Here is a 22,326-nt window from a genome sequence, read left to right as displayed (position 1 = left end):
TACTAAACAGGATAGAAAGCACCAGGATTTATAAAACCAGAGATCCCATGATCAGTACCTGTCACCACACAACAAAGCTTGAAAACACTCTTGCTTTTTAAAACTCTTTCTCAAACCAAAACTCTTTCTCAAATCTAAATGAATACTTTTTGTATTTCTTGTCACTTTTGATTTGAAAACGAAGCTATATTTATAGCCTTTGAAAAGCTACCGTTGTAGGCAATTTTGATTCACTAATCAGTTAAAACAGGTTTTCAAAATTCTGTTATGAAAACATACATTTAACCGGTAAAAACCATGATTTAACCGGTTGAAATGTGTCAAGCAGTTACACAACTGATTTTAAAACAGTTACACAACTTCCAGCTAGCTAAGTAACAAACAACCGAATATTTCGATAAATCAATCGGTTGTTTTTCCTTTGCTTGGATAAAACACTTAATTGTTTAAAACAGATTTAATCAAGCTTTGTGTAGGCTTTCAAGGACTGGTCTTACAAAGATTCTAAACACCCTAATCTAAACCCAAACCTAGAAAGCAGCACAACTTCAGGCTTCATGTGGATTTGAGGCGGCATAAGAAAGGCAACCTAGAGGAAGGAGGTAGTATCAAAGGAGAGCTTCAAGAAGTTACACCCATTATGGTAGCAAGAGGAAGATCAAGATTTGAGGATGCACCAATATGATGAAAGTTGCCACCAACACCATCATTCTAAACCTTCTTTTCCATATGTAAAATTGCCTAGTTTTAGTGGGAAAAGTGACCCCAATATTTACCTAGGATGGGAGGGTAAGGTAGAGCAAATAATCAATATATATGAGGTCCAAGAGTACCAAAAGGTAAAACTAGCCTCCCTAGAATTCTTAGACTATGCCATGCAATGGTGGCACCAAACTATAAGGGACATTGGATTGAACAAGAGGTCAGTCGTGCTCTCTTGGTATGATTTGAAAGAAGGCATGTGCGCACGGTTTGTTCCTTCTCATTATAGGAAGGAACTCTTGTTGAAGCTCCAACGGCTTCAACAAGGACCTAGGAGTGTAAATGACTACTATAAAGACTTAGAAACTACTTTGACTAAAATTGATTTGCATGAAAATGAGGAGTCAAAGATAGTTAGGTATGTAAGTGGCTTAAGAAGACAAATCCAAGATGTGGTAGAGTTATATGAGTATTTCTCTTTGGAAAAAAAATTTCACCTAGCCATCAAGGTTGGATCACAACTTTTAAAGAAAACCCATTTCAAAACTACTCATAATGATGGCTTCTACAAAACATCATGGAAGGACAAAAATAAAACTTCTTCAAAAGCTTTTCCTTCCAACTTTGTGAAAGATGCCACTTACAATCCTAGAGTTTCTAAATCCTCAACCTCTGAACCTAAGTCACCCACCAAAACCTCAAACCAAAAATGTAATGCTTAAGTTTTGGGCACGTAGCTGCCAATTGTCCTTCTAAAAGAAACATGATGGTTAAGGGGGGGATGTCATGAGTGATCATAGCTCTCAAAGGTTTAGGTCCCCTACCTCTTCAAGAAGCCAAAGTGAGGAAGAGTATGAGTTGTCATGTGAGGCGCATGCTTGGCCAAGTTTAAAAGCCTTTTGATGAAAGTCAAAGGGAAAACATTTTTCACACAGCATTCCTCATTAATGACAAATTGTGTTCCTTAATTATGGATGGGGGTAGTTGCACCAATGGGGCAAGTACAAGAGTGGTGGAAAAACTTGGGTTACCTACCATCTCTCATCTAAAGCCCTACAAGCTCCAATGGCTTAGTGAAGAGAGAGAAATAATAGTTAATAAACAAGTCCTCGTAGCCTTCTCAATTGGAAAATATAAGGATGAGGTCTTGTGTGATGTTGTGCCAATGGAAGTCACCCACATTCTTTTAGGAAGGCCATGGCAATTTGATAGAAAAACTTTAAATGATGGCCTTACTAACAAAATCTCTTTTACCTTCCAAGGGCATAAGATCACACTAAAATCTCTCTCTCCAAAAGAGGTCCATGAGGACTAAGTAAAAAAGAAAGAGAAGAGAGAAAAATAAAAATGAAAAAAGAGTTATAAGAGAAGCCTTCTCATTTCCTCAAAAGAAGTTAAAAAGGTAATGCTAGCTCAAAGGGCTATCTTCGTAGCTTATCCAAAGAAAAACCTTAAGATTGAGTCAGTGGTAGATAGTTCTAAATGTTTGGATCCTTTGGTAAAGGAGTATCACAATGTGTTTCAAGACCCTCCTAAATGATTACCTCCTATAAGGGGTATTCAGCACCAAATTGACTTCATACCTGGGGCTTCTTTACCAAATAGGCCAGCCTATAGAACCAGTCCAGCCGAGGCCAAGGAAATTCAACAAGTTTAGGAGTTAATAGTTAAGGGTTGGGTCCAACATAGCATGAGTCCTTGTGCTATGCCTGTGATTCTTGTCCCTAAAAAGGATGGGAGTTTGAGGATGTGTACGGATTCTCGTGCCATAAACAACATCACCATTAAGTATAGGCAACCCATTCCTAGATTAGATGCTTGTTAGATGAGTTACATGGGTCTCAAATGTTAGAATGTATGGCTTTAAACTAGAGGGGGTTGAATTGTTTAAAGGAGGTTTTCGCAAACTTTTTAAGCTATAATGAAATTCTTTGCAAGAAACTAGATTAGGAATTCAGTTAGCCAAGAAACAAAGCTAAAAACAGTAAAGCAACAGAAAAACAATCGGTTGTTTATACCAGTAAAAATAACAACAACTAAATTTAAAGAGTTTAAGGAAAAGAGAGATGCACAAACAGTTTATACTGGTTCACTCTTAAACCAAGAGCTACATCCAGTTTCCCAGAAACCACTAGGGAATCCACTAGGTAATCAAAACCATATTACATACACACACCACCAAAGAAGTGACATTGATCCCCTCAAGAAACACAATTCCTTTGGCTCAGCACACACACCAAGAATGTTGATGTTGACAACCTCAAGAGCACACAACCCTTCTTGGCTTTATAACACCAGAATGTACACAGTTTTTAGAACGAATTACACTTGTTACAGAATCAACTGAAATCAATACAGATGTAATCCTATTCCACTTCTCTCTTGAATAACCAAAGCTCAAAGTGAAAACTCAAATGTTTGAAATCTCTTTGAAAAACTCAAATACGTTTTTCTTTCTTGTTGTTTGTTATAAAACATTAACAAACTATTTATAGCATTCAAATCTTGGTCAAAGCATTTAAAGCAGGAGCATACTCGGTTATTAAATCATTTCAAGCTCACTTAACTAACAAAACTGATTTTGTTAGAGTTTTCAAACAAACAATTGATTGAAAGAGTGAATCAATCGGATGTTTTGGTTTGACAACAAGTCAACCATCCAAAACAGTTTTCAAACTCTTTCAAAAACACCTAAGTATAAAACAATCGGTTGTTTCGACAAAACAACAGGTTGTTTTTCACTTAGTTTGAAAAACACTTTAAACTAAAAATATTTGAAAACACTTAAGCTTTAGATTCAACAAAGAGTGGATTACAAAGATAAATTACCCCAGATCCTACTCTAAAACACATCAACAACTTCAAGCAACACCAACCTTCCATCAAACGCTAGGATTTGGATTCTTCAAAGCTTTGATCACACTTGATTCAACATCAAATTTTCACCAAAATTGATCTTAAGAGAGGTTATAACCAAATTCAAATTAAACTGGGAGATGAATGGAACATCGCTTTTAAGACCAAGTTTGGGTTGTATGAGTGGTTAGTCATGCCCTGTGGCTTAACCTGTGCTCCAAGCACCTTCATGCAAATTATGCATCATGTTTTAAGATTAGCAATTATAGGCAAGTTTATAGTGGTATACTTTGATGACATCCTTATCTATAGCTTGACCATAGAAGAACATAAAGAGCATGTTAGGCAAGTCTTAGAAACCCTTAGGAAAGAGAAGTTGTATGCTAATATGGAAAAATGTGTCTTTGCCATAGACCACATAGACTTCCTAGGGTTTGTAGTGAGTTCCAAAGGGTGCATGTGGATGAGGAAAAGGTAGCATAAATTAGAAATTGGCTTACACCCACCAATATTAGTGAGGTAAGAAGCTTTCATGGATTAGCTAGTTTTTATAGAAGATTTGTGAAAGACTTTAGTACCATTGTTGCGCCTCTCAATGAAATAGTAAAGAAGGATGTGGTGTTTAAATGGGGCCAAGATCAAGAAAAAGCTTTTGAGACTTTGAAAGATAAATTAACCAAGGCACCCATTTTAACACTTCCCAACTTTGCTAAGACATTTGAGATTGAATGTGATGCCTCCAACATAGGTATTGGGGCTATCCTCCTTCAAGAGGGTCACCCCATAGCTTATTTTAGTGAGAAACTCAAGGGGAGTCATCTTAATTACTCAACCTATGACAAGGAGCTTTATGCTCTCGTTAGAGCCTTGCAAAATTGGCCACACTATTTTGTTCCAAAAAAGTTTGTGATACATAGTGATCATGAATCTCTCAAATATTTGAAAGGTCAAAGCAAGCTTAACAAGAGACATGCCAAGTGGGTTGAGTTTATTGAGCAATTTCCCTATGTGATCAAACACAAGCAAGGCAAGGCTAATGTGGTGGCAGATGCTCTTTCTAGAAGACACACCTTGCTTAATGTTTTGGAAACTCAATACTTGGGGTTTGATCACATCAAGGAAATTTACAAAGTTGATCTTAATTTTTCTCTCATCTTTCAAGAGTGCTCAAAGGGTGAACACAAAGACTTTTTCATACATGATGGTTTTCTCTTAAAAGGGAAAAGACTTTGTGTACCCCAAGGGTCTTTGAGGTAATCTCTTGTTAGAGAGGCACATGAGGGTGGTCTTATGGGACATTTTGGGGTAGCTAAAACCTTAGATACTTTGCGTGAGCATTTCTTTTAGCCCCACATGCGCAAATTTGTACATAGCTTTTGTGATAAGTGCATAGCATGTAGGAAGGATAAGTCTAAGGTGCAACCCCATAGCTTATATACCTCTCTTCCCATCCTGGATTTGCCTTGGGTAGACATCTCTATGGATTTCATTTTAGGTCTTCCCAAGACATCTAAGGGTGCTGCAAATTCGTGGACGAGTTCTCTCCCACCCGAAGAGCATGATGAGGACCTGAGAGAGAGCGCACCCACTGACCAAGCTCAGCCTTCCAGGAGGATGACTCAAAGCATGACTCATGATACAGGGCTTGGTCAGGATCCACTTCTAGCCAATGCTTCAGCACCTAGTCTTTCTAGAGGATCACGAGGAGTAGAGCCTAGGTAATGGGGGTTGAGCATCAGGTAGTGTCCTTATTTTTAATCTCATTAGAATAGGTTTCTTTTAGCATAATACGGGGGTGTGCTTATCAGTTTAGCTTGTGCCTAGCCTTTCAGGGTAGAAAGTTGACCTAGCTTCTAGAAGATTGATCCAAGGGTGCGGCCTTGACTTTGTCAACCCTAGAGGTTGCCCCTCCCTTGTTTCCAATCATGCCCTTACTCATCTTGTTTTCCAAGGGACTCATTCCTATAAAGAGGGTGCCTTACTCCATGTATTCTCATGTTGAAATAGGTAAGGAAAGAAAAATAATGACACAAATAATTCAAAAGCATAATTTAAATTGCTTAATGAATAAAAAGGCAGAATTGTAAATGACAATAATTTAAACACTGAATTGAAAAGTGTTGAATTGAAAAACAAAATTTAAATTGGTTGAAGATAAAAGGAAAATTAAAATGTGTTGTAATTTAAAGGCATAAATCAACTCTAAAGCAATTAAGCACAAGATAACCATGCTTTAAATACCACATGGTGTGAGTTGATTTTAAGATTGTACATTTTGTGGGTTACTCTTTTGTTTATGATTTTTAAGATTAGCAATTATGGTGAGAAACCCAAAGAAGATTCTCACTGAACACGAACTTAACCAAATGGTTAAGTAAGTCTGAAGGTTCATGATGTGAGTTGATTTTAGATTTGTCCATTTTAAGGTGACACTTTGTTTACGATTTGAGTTTTAGAAAATATAGGGTGAGACCAAGTGGTTAAGTAAGTGTGAAGGTTCACTTCACAGAGGCAAAGATGAAAAACAAGATATGGTAAGGATGAGATGCGATTGCGGAATTGAAAATGGGCACAAGGTTAACATCAATGGTGGTCATGGCCTCCCAAATGATGCACCATACTCATGATTATGAGCGAAACCCAAGAGCAACAAAGAATAGAAACTAAGAGACAAACACATAAAATGGAATGGAGAAATGGAAGGAAAATGGAATGAGAAAACTTATGATGGTGGGTGAGAAATGTCACGCCCCTTGGAGTGTGATGTGCTCCAAGATGAGTGTGTTGGCCACCACTTGAGAACTTCCCAAATCACTCAAGATAAGACCTCAAACCTAAGAAGACATAAGCCTCACTAAGAGCTCACACAATTTGTGCAGAGTTTCTTTACTTCATTCAAATTTAACTTGTAAAATACAATGGGTAGGCCTTCTATTTATAGGTGAAGGAGCCTTGGAAAACAAGCAAGACGGGTAGGATGGGAAAAGGGAAAAAAATGGGCAGCCTTAGGGTTTGGCTAAGTCAAACCCACACCATGGGCTTGTCCTTCTAGAAACTAGGTCAAATTGTCTTCCTAAAGGGCTAGGAACAAGCTAAAATGATAATTACACCCCCTATTATGATAAAGGCACCTTATTCTAGCCTATCTTTGTTATTTGGACCCTTAATGTGAGCCCAAATTATTTACAAACATATTCTATTTTTTAAGAAGATCAAAAGAAAAAACTTCTGATATTCGGGTTTATAGCTTCTTCTTCTTTTGTTGATTCTTTCTCGAGGCTTGGTGGGGCTTAGCTTTGTATCTTGAGATGACTGACCCTTTTGGGAAGTGCTTGTTGTGTCCTTAGTTATCTGTCGATTTGTATCAAGTAGTGGTTGATTTAATTCCAAACCTAGAATGCAAGTGTTCATATGAATTGAACCCCAATCCAGTATCTTTTTCCGTAAATTGAAAAGTGAATTCAAATATGCATGAACAACATAATATGGAAACTTTGAATCTATAAAAATATTAAAAAAATTGAGTACATTCACATTTCAAATTTCAAATTACTAAAGGGGATTCTAAGTATATGGAAAATTGTTTTCATACTTGTCGAATTTAATTCTTCTTGCTTTCATAATTTCTAAATACATTAAACCTCCATTGTTAAAGTAAGCGTATCTGAGTCTTCATAAGTGTGTTTTTTGTTTGTCTTGTTTAAGTGTTGTCATCATCATACTTCCATTTTGGTTTAGCTTTCTTTCTTTAAACTTTTCTTGATTGTCTTTAAGAGTTTCTTAATGTTTTGTTGGAGTTCTTTGTTTGAGCAAGTGATAAGAGTTTTGACCTCTTTCACTTGAACTGTTGCTACCAAGTGTAGACCATTTGGAAAAATTGCAAAACCTTTCTTCAGTGAAGTTAAACTTTTTCCATAATACCCAAGTGATACACGTGAGTGCATTAAATTGTTGTTTTTCACTAATTGTTTGCCTTCATTTGTGCAAATCATGGCTCATTTCTCTTTGAGGGAATCTTCAAAACCACTATCTCCTCCGAAGGCACGTTTTTTGGGGGAGCTTGGGGATACCAAGAGGAACATAACCCACAAGGAAGAGGAAATGAGGAAGCTTGTGGAAAGAAACCAAAGGCTAGAGGATGCTCAAGAGAGGCAAGCTAGAAAAAGGAGATCGGAGCCTATAAGAGCTACTAGACATTACATGCACTATGGAAGTCAAGAAGAAGAAGAAGAAGAAGAAGATTGGAGAGTGAAATTTTTTTAAAGAGAGGTGCCATCAACACCAATATCAACAAAAGAAGTTCATTCCTTTTGTAAAATTACCTAGTTTTAATGGGGATAGTGACCCAAACATTTATCTAGGATGGGAAGCTAAAGTAGAACAAATGTTTAATGTGTATAAGGTCGAAGAGGACCAAAAGGTTAAGTTAGCTTCCCTAGAATTTGAGGATTATTCCATGCAATGGTGGCATCAAACTGTAATGGACATTGGGCTAAACAAGAGGTCAGTCGTGATCTTTTGGAGGATTTAAAGTTATGCATGTGCGCGCGGTTTGTTCCTCTCACTATAGGAAGGAACTCTTGTTGAAGCTCCAACGTCTTCATCAAGGACCTAGGAGTGTAGATCAATACTTCAAAGATTTAGAAGTAACTTTGACTAAGATTAATATGCATGAAAATGAAGAGTCAAAGATTGCTAGATTTGTGAGTGGATTAAGAAGAGAAATTCAAAATGTTGTAGAACTTTATGAGTATACATCTCTAGAAAAATTGGTTCACCTAAACATCAAGGGTGAATCACAACTTTTAAACAAAACATCTTTCAAACATACTCATAATGATGGTTTCCATAAATCATCTTGGAAGGGTAAAAATAAATTTTCAAAACAAGATAATCCTTCCAACTCCTCTAAAGAATCCACCCCACAAACTTCTAAAGACAATCCTTCTCCTTCTAGGACTAAATCGCCAATAGAAACCTCAAGTACAAAATGTTTTAAATGTTTAGGTTTTGGGCACATAATTGCCAATTGTTACACCAAAAGAACCATGATGATAACGGGGGGCTAGTAATAAGTGACCACAGTGATCAATCTAATAGATCTACCTCCCCTACCTCTTCAAAAACCCTAGTAAAGATGAATGTGAGATACCTTGTGAAGGTGACTTATTGGTGATAAGGTGAATGTTGGGAATAACTCAAAAACCTTTGGACGAAACCTAAAGAGAAAATACTTTCCACACTCGTTGCCTTATCAATAACAAGTTATGTTCCATGATAATCGATGGGGATAGTTGTGCTAATGTGGCAAGTACAAGAGTAATGGAAAAGCTTGGATTACCCATTATCTCTCATAAAAAGCCCTATAAATTACAATGGCTTAGTGAAGAAGGTGACTCAATGGTTAATAAACAAGTCCTCATAACATTTGCCATTAGAAAATATAAAGATGAAGTTTTATGTGATGTTGTGCCAATGGAAGTCACACATGTGCTTTTGGGAAGGCCTTGGCAATATGATAGAAAGATTTTACATGATGGTCATACCATCATGTTACAACCACATGGCTCTGAATATGTGCTTCTTCAATACCGTTGGACGCATCATTTGATAGAGGTGTCATGTTTACATGATTACTTTGTGAGTGGCCCCAATTAATGTCCTGGTTTTTCCTAACCCCATGAAGGCTATCAAAACTAGTCATGGTTTCTAAATGTTGAAATATTTTTTCTGTTGTTTCTACATTTTCACATGCAACTTCAGCAGTACGAGAAAACCTTTTGCGCATTGCATCATATCTCTAAATATGCACTTCTTCTTTTCCTGTGCCATAAGATGCTTTGATGTATATCTTCTTCTAAAATATTTTGACCGCCTCATAAGGACATATTTTGACGCCACCTTTTTAACTCTTTCTTGGGCACCACCAAACAATGTCTGTATATAATTCCCCTAAACTCAAACAACATGTAGTTACATTGAACATCATGGTTTTGACGATGGAAAGATGCAATGAAAACTTTGTCTTGAGTATGTCCATTCTTCATGCACTCCTCAAGTATAGTATATTTGCAAGAATGACCATCAACAACGAGGATTTCTATGAGAAAATTCATTTTCGTCCTAAATTCTTTTCACAATTTAGCAAACTTTCCATTTGTGTTTTCTGCTTGAAATTGTCTCTCAATAGAAAAATTAAACCCACAAGGAATGCCAGTGTTTAAGGAGGAAAAAACAACCTCATACTCCTTCTCAGCTTTGTGTTGTAATGCATTGTCATATTGATGCACAAATTGTTGGAAGGTTGTGCTGGAATTAATATATTCATCAAAGAAAGCATTCATGTTTTCACTTCGTTGGGTTGTCGACATTATAGCCCAAAACTATCCCTTTAAATAACATAGGACCCATCTTTGACGTCCTAACAAAGTATGACCAACCATTCGTTCTGCGTTAATCCAAATGAGGTTATAAATTTTCCCATTCACATTCAAACTCAGCCACAATCATGGATTCATACATCACACCCTTCATTTCATGTTTGATACTCTTGTAATCATGATATCCTTGCAATTTTTCCATAATTTTTATCATGATATGCCACAAACACCATCTATGACGTGTTTTAGGGAACAAAATAGAAACGACGTTTTTCATGGCCCTACGGTGGTCAGTCACAATGCCTATTGGGGCCATGTAGGACAAGCACCGTAGCCAACACTCAAATAGCCATATAAATCTATTTGTGTCTTCAGACGACAAAAGTCCACACCCTAATAGAACTGACTTCCCATGGTGGTTAACACCAACAAATGGTGCAAACGGCATGTCATATATATTCGTAAGGTACGTTGTATCAAATGATAGACGTCTCTGAAATATTCACATGCAGCCCGACTTCTAGCATCCACCCAAAACACATTCTTAAGGTGGTTTTCTTCATTGATGTCAATGTCGAAGAAAAAAATCCCTATTCAATTCTTGCATGCGTGAAAAGTGCGTCAATAATGTCATACCATTTCATCCTTCCCCAATGCACGTCTATATTGACCTACAAAGTTCCTGACATTACGCTTAACAAATCAACGAATTATTAAAGATAATAAGACAAAAATAATAGTTATGTACTCTACGAACAACATTCATCCGTAAACAACATAATAATTCGATAGAGTATTTTTAGACAAAAAAAAATTGGTTGCTAAATAAATAAATAAAATTATATACCAAATATTTTAATAGATATCTAATTAAAAATATTTAATTTATAAAATATTTAAAATTTAATTAAATTTATAAAAAATATTATTTCAAAAGTAATAAATTTATTAAAATTAAGTAGTTATACAATTATAAAGTTAATTTATTATTTATTCTCGGAAAATATGTAATTTTAAAAAATATTAGTATTTTCTTTCTGCCACTTTCTTTGTGACTGATTTTTACTCATTTATTTATTATAGCCATTTTTCACTCTACATTTTCTCTTCAAACAAACTAACCTAATAGGATGAATATCAAGTTGGCATGTTAAATAAAGTTACAAATTTAAAGTGAGAAAATAAAAAATTTAAACATAAATAACTAAAACAAAATCACTATAAAAATATACAAATATTTCTTGTCGTATATATTTATAAGAAATTACAAATTGTCACAACTTTGATAATGGTGTCATGTCATAAACCTCCGCCATTAAACATAACTTAGGTACCCTTTGATGGTTCCAAAGGTTGATGCAACGTAATTCGGTATTATAGTGTCTCTTTAAAATAAATACATATTTTTTTTCCCAGAAAGTTATTATCGTACAAATTATTATGATAAAATTAATTTTTTTTTAAAAAATTATCAGAAGAGTTAAATTGTAATTAATAACTAAGAACTTGTTTAAATAATTAAATAAACATATCAATAAATATTTTGTTTCTTTTTTTATTTTTTTACAATTTACTTATATTAAATTAGGGATGGCAAATTGGGTTGGGTTCAACGAGTCGATCAATCAACCAATCATCATTTAGACGGAGTGGATCAACCTATTGAATCCACTTGTCCGTATTGGTTCAACCCGCCTAATCTGTCAATCTGGGAGGCCACATGTGACTCGCTAAGTCGTTCTTTTTTATTGTTGACACTTTTAAAGATAAATTTTATGCTTATGAAATTAAAACTAGTGGTGATCAATGTTTTATATAAAACTTTATTTATATTAATTTTTTTATACATCACTTGATTCATTGAAGTATTGTTGATATTTATTTTATTTTGTTAGGCATTAAACCTTTTATCATAATATTAAAGTTTGATTCAATTTTATTGCTCTTTCTTTCATTTTTATTGTTCAAAAAGTGATATCAATTACTACAACAAAATAAATAGATAAAAAAACAAACAAAAATTACAAAAAAAATTGAAAAGTAGGGAGTCAGCCCATCAAGTCACCCTATAACGGGACAAATTACTACTTTCAGTCCATATAACCTTGGAGAACAAGTTCGGCCCAACCCGACCCGATTTTGACGAACCAGTAATAGGTTGAGACAAAATGTGTCGGACTAACCTGTTTTGTCACCCCTACTTTAGACATAAACGGTTTATTTTTTGTCTTTCTTGTTTTGAGCAAAGTCTTTATTTTATTTCTAAACACATTTATAAATATTCAATTTATAAAAATTTAACATGGACATAAAGTAAAAAATTAACAAAAGTAAATATTTCTAAAAAATATTAAAATATTTATAGAATTATATATTTTTTTACAAATATTTACTCAAAAAGATGTAGTAAGACAAGATGAAAGAAAACAAGTCAGCAACGAACGAATTTTTTTTAACTAACATCAACCATAACATTTGTTGGTAGATCACCTTTCAACTATTTATGATGAAGACATTTCTCAATTATACAATCTCGAATCCTCTTTTATGTGCACTTTAATCATGGTATATATTACATATTTATCCATGCAAAATTATTAATCGATGATTGAATGAATTTTTTTATTAAGAGGATGAAAATTAAATAACTTTCTTAAAAAAATAGCGAATCAAAATCAATTAATAAATTATTTGTTATCAAATCCGTTAAATCTAAATTAAAATTAATGAAACATTGACTATGTCACCCTAATTTAAAATTTTTAGTATGAGGTAGTAGTTTTACTTCATATATTTATTTTCTCCAAAAGCTTATGTGTAACAAAGCATCCTATTCTACTCGTCGTTATTGAAGATAAAGCTTGCTTTTACAAAATAAAAATTTTAGGAGCCACTACTCTTCTTCCACCACTCTTCTTTATGTAACTTTGTCTGCATCAATGGATCTTAATAATCTATTTTCCTAAGCACATATCTCGAACAAAATTTTGATCTTAATATAATATTTTGAAGGAACAATATGATATGGACACGTGAGAATGGGTAAAGATATCTATAACCTTTACCTTTTAATGGGGTGACATATCTTATTTGACATTAATTTTATATATTTGTTGACGTTTGCATGTATCAAAAACAATATACGTTAGGTCGACTACTATTACAAATTATTTATTACCATGTAACTTTTTCATAAAGAAAATTATTAGAATATATATGATTACTCGCATCACTTTGTTGAATAACAATTTAATATATTCATTTTTAGTAACAAAATATAGGCTTTATTTTGTTATAGTTGAATGGGATGTGGTTTATAAGGAAACAAAATTAGGTTTAAATATGTATAACACAAGATAACTATTGAAATAATTTTTTATTATTATTTTTACATAATAAATTAATTTTCAGTTAAATTGTATTATAATATTATAACATTCATATCAGTAATAAATCAGTATTAAATATTTTATACTGAAAATTCATTAAAAATTATATGAATATGTGCTGCTAAATTATAAGTCATCTCTTTTTATGCTGCAAACATGGATGGGGAATATGTTATCTTCTGTGATATCTACCGTGTTTGTTCTTAAATGGTAGCTAGATGGATAAAGCAGTTAAAAATATAATAATTAAGTATATATGACCCCATAACTTGGTTGGTTAGCATTTTGGTTAGATACGGATGAAGAAAAAGAAATAGAAAAAGTGAATGCATATGTTGCAAAAACATAAAATAATTAATTAAGTAGATTCCAATGACACAAAGCTTGGAATTAGGTTTCATAGGCTATTAGGTCATGAACGCTAAGATTAAGTTGTATACAAGAGATTAAATTATTATTGAGCTCCATTTTAAAGGAAATAAATGCTAATGTTTTAGAAAAGTCTAAATGAGAAAATTTACAAAATGTATCTAAATATAATAGGTTTGTTTATGCAAGGTATAAGATTATATTGTAAAAGTAAAATGAAAAAACAGTAAGTGTTGAGTTTAAAGCAAGATTAGGCAAGGGCCTCCATCACTTGCCTTTATGTCTTCCTTTTCAAGCTATAAATTTTCTTTCTCCCTTCCTTACAATTTTCGATAACCTTCCTGTCATCGCTTCTTCTCATTAACTCCTAGTTAAGTAAATTACTATGTTTAATAATAGTCATTAACTCCTAGTTAAGTAAATTACTATGTTCAATAATAGAAAATTATTTTATTAGTATAATAGATTTCTATTTAATCTATTTAAAAAAATATATATAAATGGATATAATTTATCATATGTATTATTTTTTATAACATACGGATTTTGTTTTAATTTTTCCATTTTTTTATTTTTTTAATAATATTTTTTTCATGTGATGACAGATAATTATTGTTATTTGAGATGTCAGTATAAAGAGATGTCAAGTTGCATAGTGATATTTAACATAAAAAAATTTATATAAAAAAGTTACTATGTCGAATAACTCTGATATATAAAATTTTATTAATATAATTTTAAATTAAAAATTCATATTAACTAAAATAAATTTTTAAATCTTTAAAAACGTTTTACACTTTATTAAACAAAATGAATTCAATGTATAAAAGCCTTTAATTAAGAGAAGGTTAAGTATTAAATGTTAATTAAATTTTAAGTATCTCATCAGTATTTTGAATTAAGTCTTCACTAAAAACTTGTTTAGAGTGTGTCAAATATTTTTTATTCTTTTTCTTGCCGTGTAATTTTTGTCGTGAACATACTTACATTATCATTATTTTTGTTTTCTTGTATTTGACTCGCTGGTCAGCTTGTTTGTTTATTTTCTTTCTAATCTTCTCCAATTTAAAATTTTAAAAACATGAAATATGAAAAATTTATTTAAGAAAAATATAAAGTTATAATTACTTAGTAATATATATTTGTGTAGAAACATAAATCTTATTTATATAATAAAGCTTACATAATTATATCTTTTGTCATTTTATATTTACTAATTATTTTATCAACTACTTTAATAGAAATTTTTAATCTAATAAATTAGTTTATCAACTTAGAATTTATAAACTAAGAACTTATCAAGTACTAGTTAGCTTATCCACTATACTTCATTTATCAAGTAATTTTGTTGAAGAGAATCTTAAACTATCTACCTATATTTCTATTCTTTAACTTTTAAGATATCATAAATTTAATGACTATTTAATATAATTTTCTTATATAATCATATTAGGAATGTTAATTTTACTTTTTTATAAATATATTTATAAAAACCAAGTTATTTACATATTATTAAAATATACCAATAAAATTAAGGACGAAAAAAAAAATCCAAATTACCAACCAATTCATATATCCAAATCTATATTTTTGAATTTTAAGTCCAATTCATTTAATTGGATCTATATTTTTGGATTTTTTTTTTATCGACAATAAAAATAAATAAATGTGAACCACTTCAGGGGTGGTTCAACCCTTATATTTTTGGATTTTAAGTCCAATTCATTTAATTGGATATGGATTAGATATAAATTGGATATATTTTTAGATTATCCAAAATAGATTTTGGGTTGGATTTTGAGTTGGCCCAGGCCTAGGTTGAGCCTAGTCAACCCAGTACCAAGTCGAGCTAAGCCGGCCCGGGCAAAGGTCCAGTCCAGTCGACCCAAGCCTAGATCGAGTCAAATTAGTTTGGCCCAAGTCGAGCCAAGATGACACGACACCAAGTCCAGCCAAGTCGACCCAGACTGAGGTCTAACCGAGTCCACCCGGGCTTGGATCGAGCCCAAGTCGAGCTGAGTCGACTCAGGCAGGGATCAAGACCAATCAATCCGGAACCATGTCAAGCCGAGTCAGCTGGACCCAGGTCAAGTTGAATTCACCCGTGCCCAGATCAAGTCGAATCAAGCATGCTTAGTCCTAGATAGAGCCTAGTCGGCCCAAGGCAAGGTCGCACCAAGAAGGCCTGTGCCAAGGTCTCGCTGAGTTAGTTTAGGCCCATGTTGAGTTGAGTCGTCCTAGGCCCAAGTCGACCCGAGTCAGCCTTGTACGAGGTCGAGTTGAATCGACCCGAGCCCATGTTGACCCTAGTTTGTACGAGCCCATGTCAAGTTGAGTCGGTCCAAGCCAATGTCGATCCAAATCAATCAAGGCCCATTTCGACTCGAGTCGGCCCAGACCCATATCGAGCAGAGTCGACCCAGACCCATTTCGACTCGAGTCAGTCCGGGCCCATTTTAACCTAAGTCGACCCAGGCCAAGTCAGCCTGAGCCCATATAAAGTCGAGTCGAGCCCAGCCAGCCAAAGCCCATGTTGAGTCGAGTCAATCCAGGACCATGTTGATCTAAGTCGGATCGGGCCCATGTCGAGCTTTTTTGGCCCGGGCAAATGAGCCGAGTCAATTCGGGCCCACATTAAGCCAAGTCGTTCTAGACCATTTCGAGTATAGTCGGCCTGGACCCGTTTATACCTGAGTCGGCTTTGTCCCCTTTCTACTCGAGTCGACCAGGGCCAAGTTAGCCTAGGTTCATGTCGAGTTGAGTCGGTCTGCGACCATGTCAAGCTGAGTCAGTCCGGGCCCATTTTGAGGCAAGTTGGCTCGGACCCATTTTGAGCCGAGTTGGCGTGGGCCCATGTTGAATCAAGTCGACCAAGGCCCATGTTGAGCCGATTGGGCCCAATCCCATGTCGAGTCGAGTGGGCATGGGCTCATGTCGAGTCGAGTGAGCCTGGTACAAGGGCGAGTCTGCTCGGGTCGAGGTCGAGCTGAGTCATCCGGGCCCAGGTCTAGCCTGGTCGACCTAGGCCCATATAGAGTCAAGTCATCCCGAACGCATATTGAGTTGAGTCGACTCGAGCTCATGTCGAGCTGAGCCGGTCTAGTCCTAGGTCAAGCGTAGTCAGCCCGAGTTCAGGTCAAGCCGAGTCGGCCCGGGCCAAGTTGGCCTGAGCCCATATCGATTCGAGTCAACCCAGGCATATGTCAAGCCGAGTCGACCTAGGCCCATTTCTAGTCGAGTCGGCACGAACCTAAGTTGAGTCGAGTCAGCTCGGGCCCATGTTGAGTCGATTGAGTTAGGCCCATGTCAAACTGAATCGGCCTAGTACCAGGTCGAGTGGGCTCGGGTCCAGGTCGAGCTGAATCAGCCCGGGCCCAGGTAGAGCCAAGTCCACTCAAGCCCAAGTCAAGTTGAGTGGACAAGGACCCATATCGAGTCGAGTCGGCCCGGGCCCATATCAAGTTGAGTCGACTCAAGCCTGTGTCGAGTTGAGTCAGCCTAGTACCAGGTTGAGCGTAGTTGGCCCGAGTTCAAGTTGAGCCAAGTCAGCTCGAGTAATCCTGGATCCAGGTCTAGCCGAGTCGACCCGGGTCCAAGTCTGGCCGAGTTGGTTCGGGTCTAGGTCGAGTCGACCTAGGCCCAAGTCAAGCCAAGTCAGCTTGTATCCAGATCGAGATGGATTTAATCTAATTGATAAAGTGGATTAATCTATATTTAATTTGTTTTAAATGAATTTGAAAGAATCCAAATAAATTTGATTTAGTTAAAATGGATATGGATTTTAAATCCAGTCCATTTTATTAGATCTAGATTGGATCTATATTGAATTTTGAAAACTCCAACCATGACTACCACCAAATAAAACTAATTTGACTAAAAAAATATTTCATTTATAGAGTAACATATATAAGTAAATGAAATAAAATTTTCGTTATTTTAAGTCAGCCCGTACACATACCCCTCCCACTCACCAATACACTTCCACACAACAACATATGATATATATTTTGTGGGTTGATAAATGACTGATATTCATGAGAAAAATATTATAATTGTATTAATGTTTAAGTGAGAAATACTCAATTACTTAATCACTTTCCAAGTAACTTTTGATGTCCATAATAGATCATTAGAAGTGGAATATGAATCCATATGATTGATAAAGTGAGATTGAGTCTTATAATTGTAGGTCAAATTCTAGGTTCCCATTATTTGTATTGTATGTGAAGTTTATTAAGATTAATATTTAAGACTAACAAAAATATAACTCATTTTTGTTTTTTTTTCTTTATTTGTAACCACTGTACAAGTAAGGAAAGCATGTTTAATAAGAATTGTTCGAAATTTTTTTAAGGATTTTCTTTAAAATGTTAACTTGTAGAGAACTTAATTTTATTATACTTAAAAGATATTAAATATATACATAATTATTTATTCTAGTATAAATTTTTTATTATTATATAAAATTTATATATTTTTTATAATATATGGTAGATAATTATAAAAATGTAAAATATTAACCTATATTTACATTAAGATAATACTGTGATTAATGTTCTTTATAAAAAAATCTTATTAAAAAAAATTATTCAATTTCTGAATAAATAATAATTACTATATAAAGTGATGTTAGACAATATTGTTTGGTGGAAGTTATATATATATATATATATATATATATATATATATATATATATAACTAATAAATTTATATAAAAGGTATATATTGTTGATCAAATTGTTGAATTATAATTTTATATTATAATAAATTTTTATGTTAATTTTTATTAAAATTAAATAATAATGATACAAACGTGACTTAAAAAAATTATATTATATTGGTTTGATTATAAATAATGATAAATAGTTCTATATAAATATAATATTTTGTAAAATGGTTTATGTTCGATTCCAAAATGAATTTTAAAAATCATAATAAATTTAAAGATATTAATTATGTAAGATTGTTATTAATTATTTAAACTAATCTATCAAATATTTTTTATTTAAATATATAAAGAATCAACCCTTTTTGAGACATCTAGCACTATATTTTAAAGTTTGCTTGGATGAGTTGCAAAAGTGACTTACATAAAAGAAAAATGATGGTTGAACAACCACAAATGGGTTGCTCCAGCATACAACCGTTGACGTGGCAAGGATAATAATATTTTATTTCTGTTGTGGGGCCCAATAAAAATTTATGAAAAGATAATATTTGAGTGTCCTTGATCACATTGTAAAATTAGGTTAGAAATTGGGGATGCACCTCTTTCACTTTCTTTTTGAGTTCGTTGTCGTTTTTCCCTTATCTTCTCCACATCCTCTTTCACCTTCTCCTCAAGCTTTCTCTTCCAACGTTTGTGGTGGTCGTAGTGGGTTGTCTTGAGTTTCTTTTGCCTTGAGTTTTGGAATTTTTGGGTTGTCTAATGTTTTATTTCGAATTTATTAGGCTTTGAAGGAAGTGATTTACACATGTTCACTTGTTTATTGTGCAGATGCCAAATAACAGTCCACCAAGAGTGCTATGGGGCAAAACATGTCAAGGATTTAAATTTTTGGGTTAGCAGAGTATGTGAAACTTCTGATGTTGAGAGAAAGTGTTGCCTCTTCCCAGTAAAAGGTACGTCACATTAGTATATTTGGAAGTCTGAAGAATTTTATTTGTTTTTGTGTCTATTTCCTGCGGTGTTAAATTATTTATGAATGTAGTACACAGTGGATTCAACACTCTTAAAGATGAGACCCTTTGCAAAAAACATTTTACTTTGGTGGATAATCAATCACAATATCTAATGTTTTGCCATTCTTATCCATTTTCACATTGTTAATAAATCCTCTTATAACTTTATAACTTTATAACAGTAATAGTGGTTATGTAGGAGTCCTAGTGTTATAAATTTGCAATTTGCACCAACCTTGTTTTGTCTTTCATAGTTTTTATCTTTAATGATCAGTGTTGTGATAAAGTGCTAATATGCTTTAACTATATCGGAAACACTTGCTCTTCAGGTGGTTGCTTTAAAGCCAACTGATGTTGAAATGTTGTGGGTTCATGTAATATGTGCTTGGTTTCGATCTCAAGTTGTTTTCCAAAACCATGAGGTCGTGGAACCTGCTGTAGGAATCCTTAAAATTTATCCTAATTCTTTGTGAAGGTAAGATGGTTAAATGGTGATCTTGTTTTTATACAGTTGGTTTCAGCTAAATATTGTTTGAAATAATGATTGACTGATTCTAAATTTTATTTGACTGGGAAACCAAAATGAACCCAAATACATTTTGTTGTGTAAATTTAATGATTTATTTATATGCTTATTCTGAAATTGCTTTTGGATGATTTGTCTGTAAAAAGAAATTTCATTCTTTCAAATGACTTTTTGTGAAAAAGTAAATTCCACACCAACAATCCAAAATGCACCCTATAATCTTCCATCGTCATTTTTCATTTTAGTTCTCTAGTTGTTCACGAATATGGTTGTGGTTTTTCTTATGTAATAATACTTTTGCTCTTTTTTTTTGCTAGACTATAATAATGAACTCATGTATGGTTCTTATCCCTGAGACTACAGACTTGTGTGATTTGTAAACAGAGTCGTGGTTCATGTATAACTTGTTACAAGTGTGCTACATATTTTCATGTGATGTATGCATCAAGCGTCGGATACATAATGGAAGTAACTTTTTTCTATTAAATCTATTAAATGTAAATCATGATCTGGTATGACATAACTTCTTTTCCCGTAAGCAATTGGAATGAATAGAACAAAATTTTGCTTCAATCAACTTACCATTTAAGCATCATTTGCATTGATGATGAAACACATTATCTGTTATGACACTAAATATGAAGCACATTAATTGGTTGGATTGTAATATGTTTTTCATAAGATAAATTCTATTGTAGTTATTTTCACATTATCAGCAAGTATATATCTTGATTTTTCATCTTATCTTTTATCAAAATTTATAATAATGTTTACAAAATTTAATACTATATTTTGTATTTTTTTGCAGGTTGTGGACAATGAAGACAACAACGATAATATTGCAGACGAATGAAGTTATATATTTTATGTACAAAAGAAAAAAATTTAGACATGAGATGATGTGACTTGCAATTTTAAATTTAATAATGTTTTTATTATGTAATTTGAACACCATTGAAATATATTCTTGAAGATAATGTTTTTTATTATGTAATTTAAACACCATTGAAATATATCAAATCTGTGACTTATGGATTCAAGAACATGCAAATAAATTCTTGGATGATAATTGTACTGTGCATAAAATTACGAAGAGGTCACCACATAAAACGGCAGGGGTCACCATTTACCTTCACATAGTACATTTCAAACTCCTCTTACAATATTTAATTACCTAATCTCTAATGACCTCACTTTACTCTCATCTCAACCCTCACAACACCAAAGAAAAAGATGCAAATAGTTTTTTGGACTGTGCATAAAGTTCTTTACAGGTCACCATATAAAACTTTAGAGATCACCATATAAAACTATACAGGTCACCACTTACCTTCACACACCACATTTGAAGGTCGTCTTAAAATATTTAACTACCTAACCTCTAATGACCTTCACTTTACTTCCATCTCAACCCTCACAACACCAAAGGAGAAGATGCAAATAATTTCTTGGACTATGCATAAAGTTTTAGAAATGTCACCACATAAAACTGCAAGGGTCACCACTTACCTTAACACACTACATTTGAGGGTCGTCTTAAAATATTTAATTACCTAACCTCCAATGACCTCACTTTACTTCCATCTCAACCCTCACAACACCAAAGAAGAAGATGCAAATAATTTCTTGGACTATGCATGAAGTTCTGAAAAGGTCACCACATAAAACTACAGGGGTCACCACTTACTTTCACATACTACATTTCAAGTTCCTCTTACAATATTTAATTACCTAACCTCCAATGACCTTACTTTACTCCCATCTCAACCCTTACAACACCAAAGAAGAACATGCAAATAATTTCTTGGACTGTGCCTAAAAGTTCTGAAGAGGGCACCACATAAAACTACAGGGGTCATCACTTACCTTAACACACTACAGTAAGTGGTGACCTTTGTAGGAATAAGTGGTGATCTACTACCAACATTTTGCACAGTGATGTAATTTTAGAATTTTGAAGTTGTGTTGTTCTTGTGTGTTGTGGTGCAGTGCATGAGATGTGTGTAAAGTAACCCCAATGGAGGACACGGAGGTTAAGTTCTATAATATCACTGTTAATGTAGTTATTTATTTAGTTAGTGATAAACACAGTTGTCTAATCTCAATGTCAATGTCAATTAGAAAAGTTTACCTTGGCAACCTCCATTGTTCATTCATTCATTCAAAGTAGATCAAAACTCACATCGTTCAAAAGTATACTAAATTCAAGTACATCAAATGATAACTTAACATCAGAAGACATAAACAACACATCTTAATGTTCATCCCAATGTTCAAACAATATTACAAGACATCTTAATCAATATTGCTTCCTTCGCTTGATCCTCTTACTTGATTTGACGATGGAGCGTCATTTCCAACAACCGATACCAGAAATAAATAAAGAATAATTGTAAGTTATTCAATTTCAATTTCAACCAA

Source organism: Phaseolus vulgaris, chromosome 4, assembly GCF_051622355.1.
Source record: "Phaseolus vulgaris cultivar YP4 chromosome 4, ASM5162235v1, whole genome shotgun sequence".
Classification (NCBI taxonomy): Eukaryota; Viridiplantae; Streptophyta; class Magnoliopsida; order Fabales; family Fabaceae; genus Phaseolus; species Phaseolus vulgaris.
Note: the sequence above shows the minus strand (reverse complement) of the source record.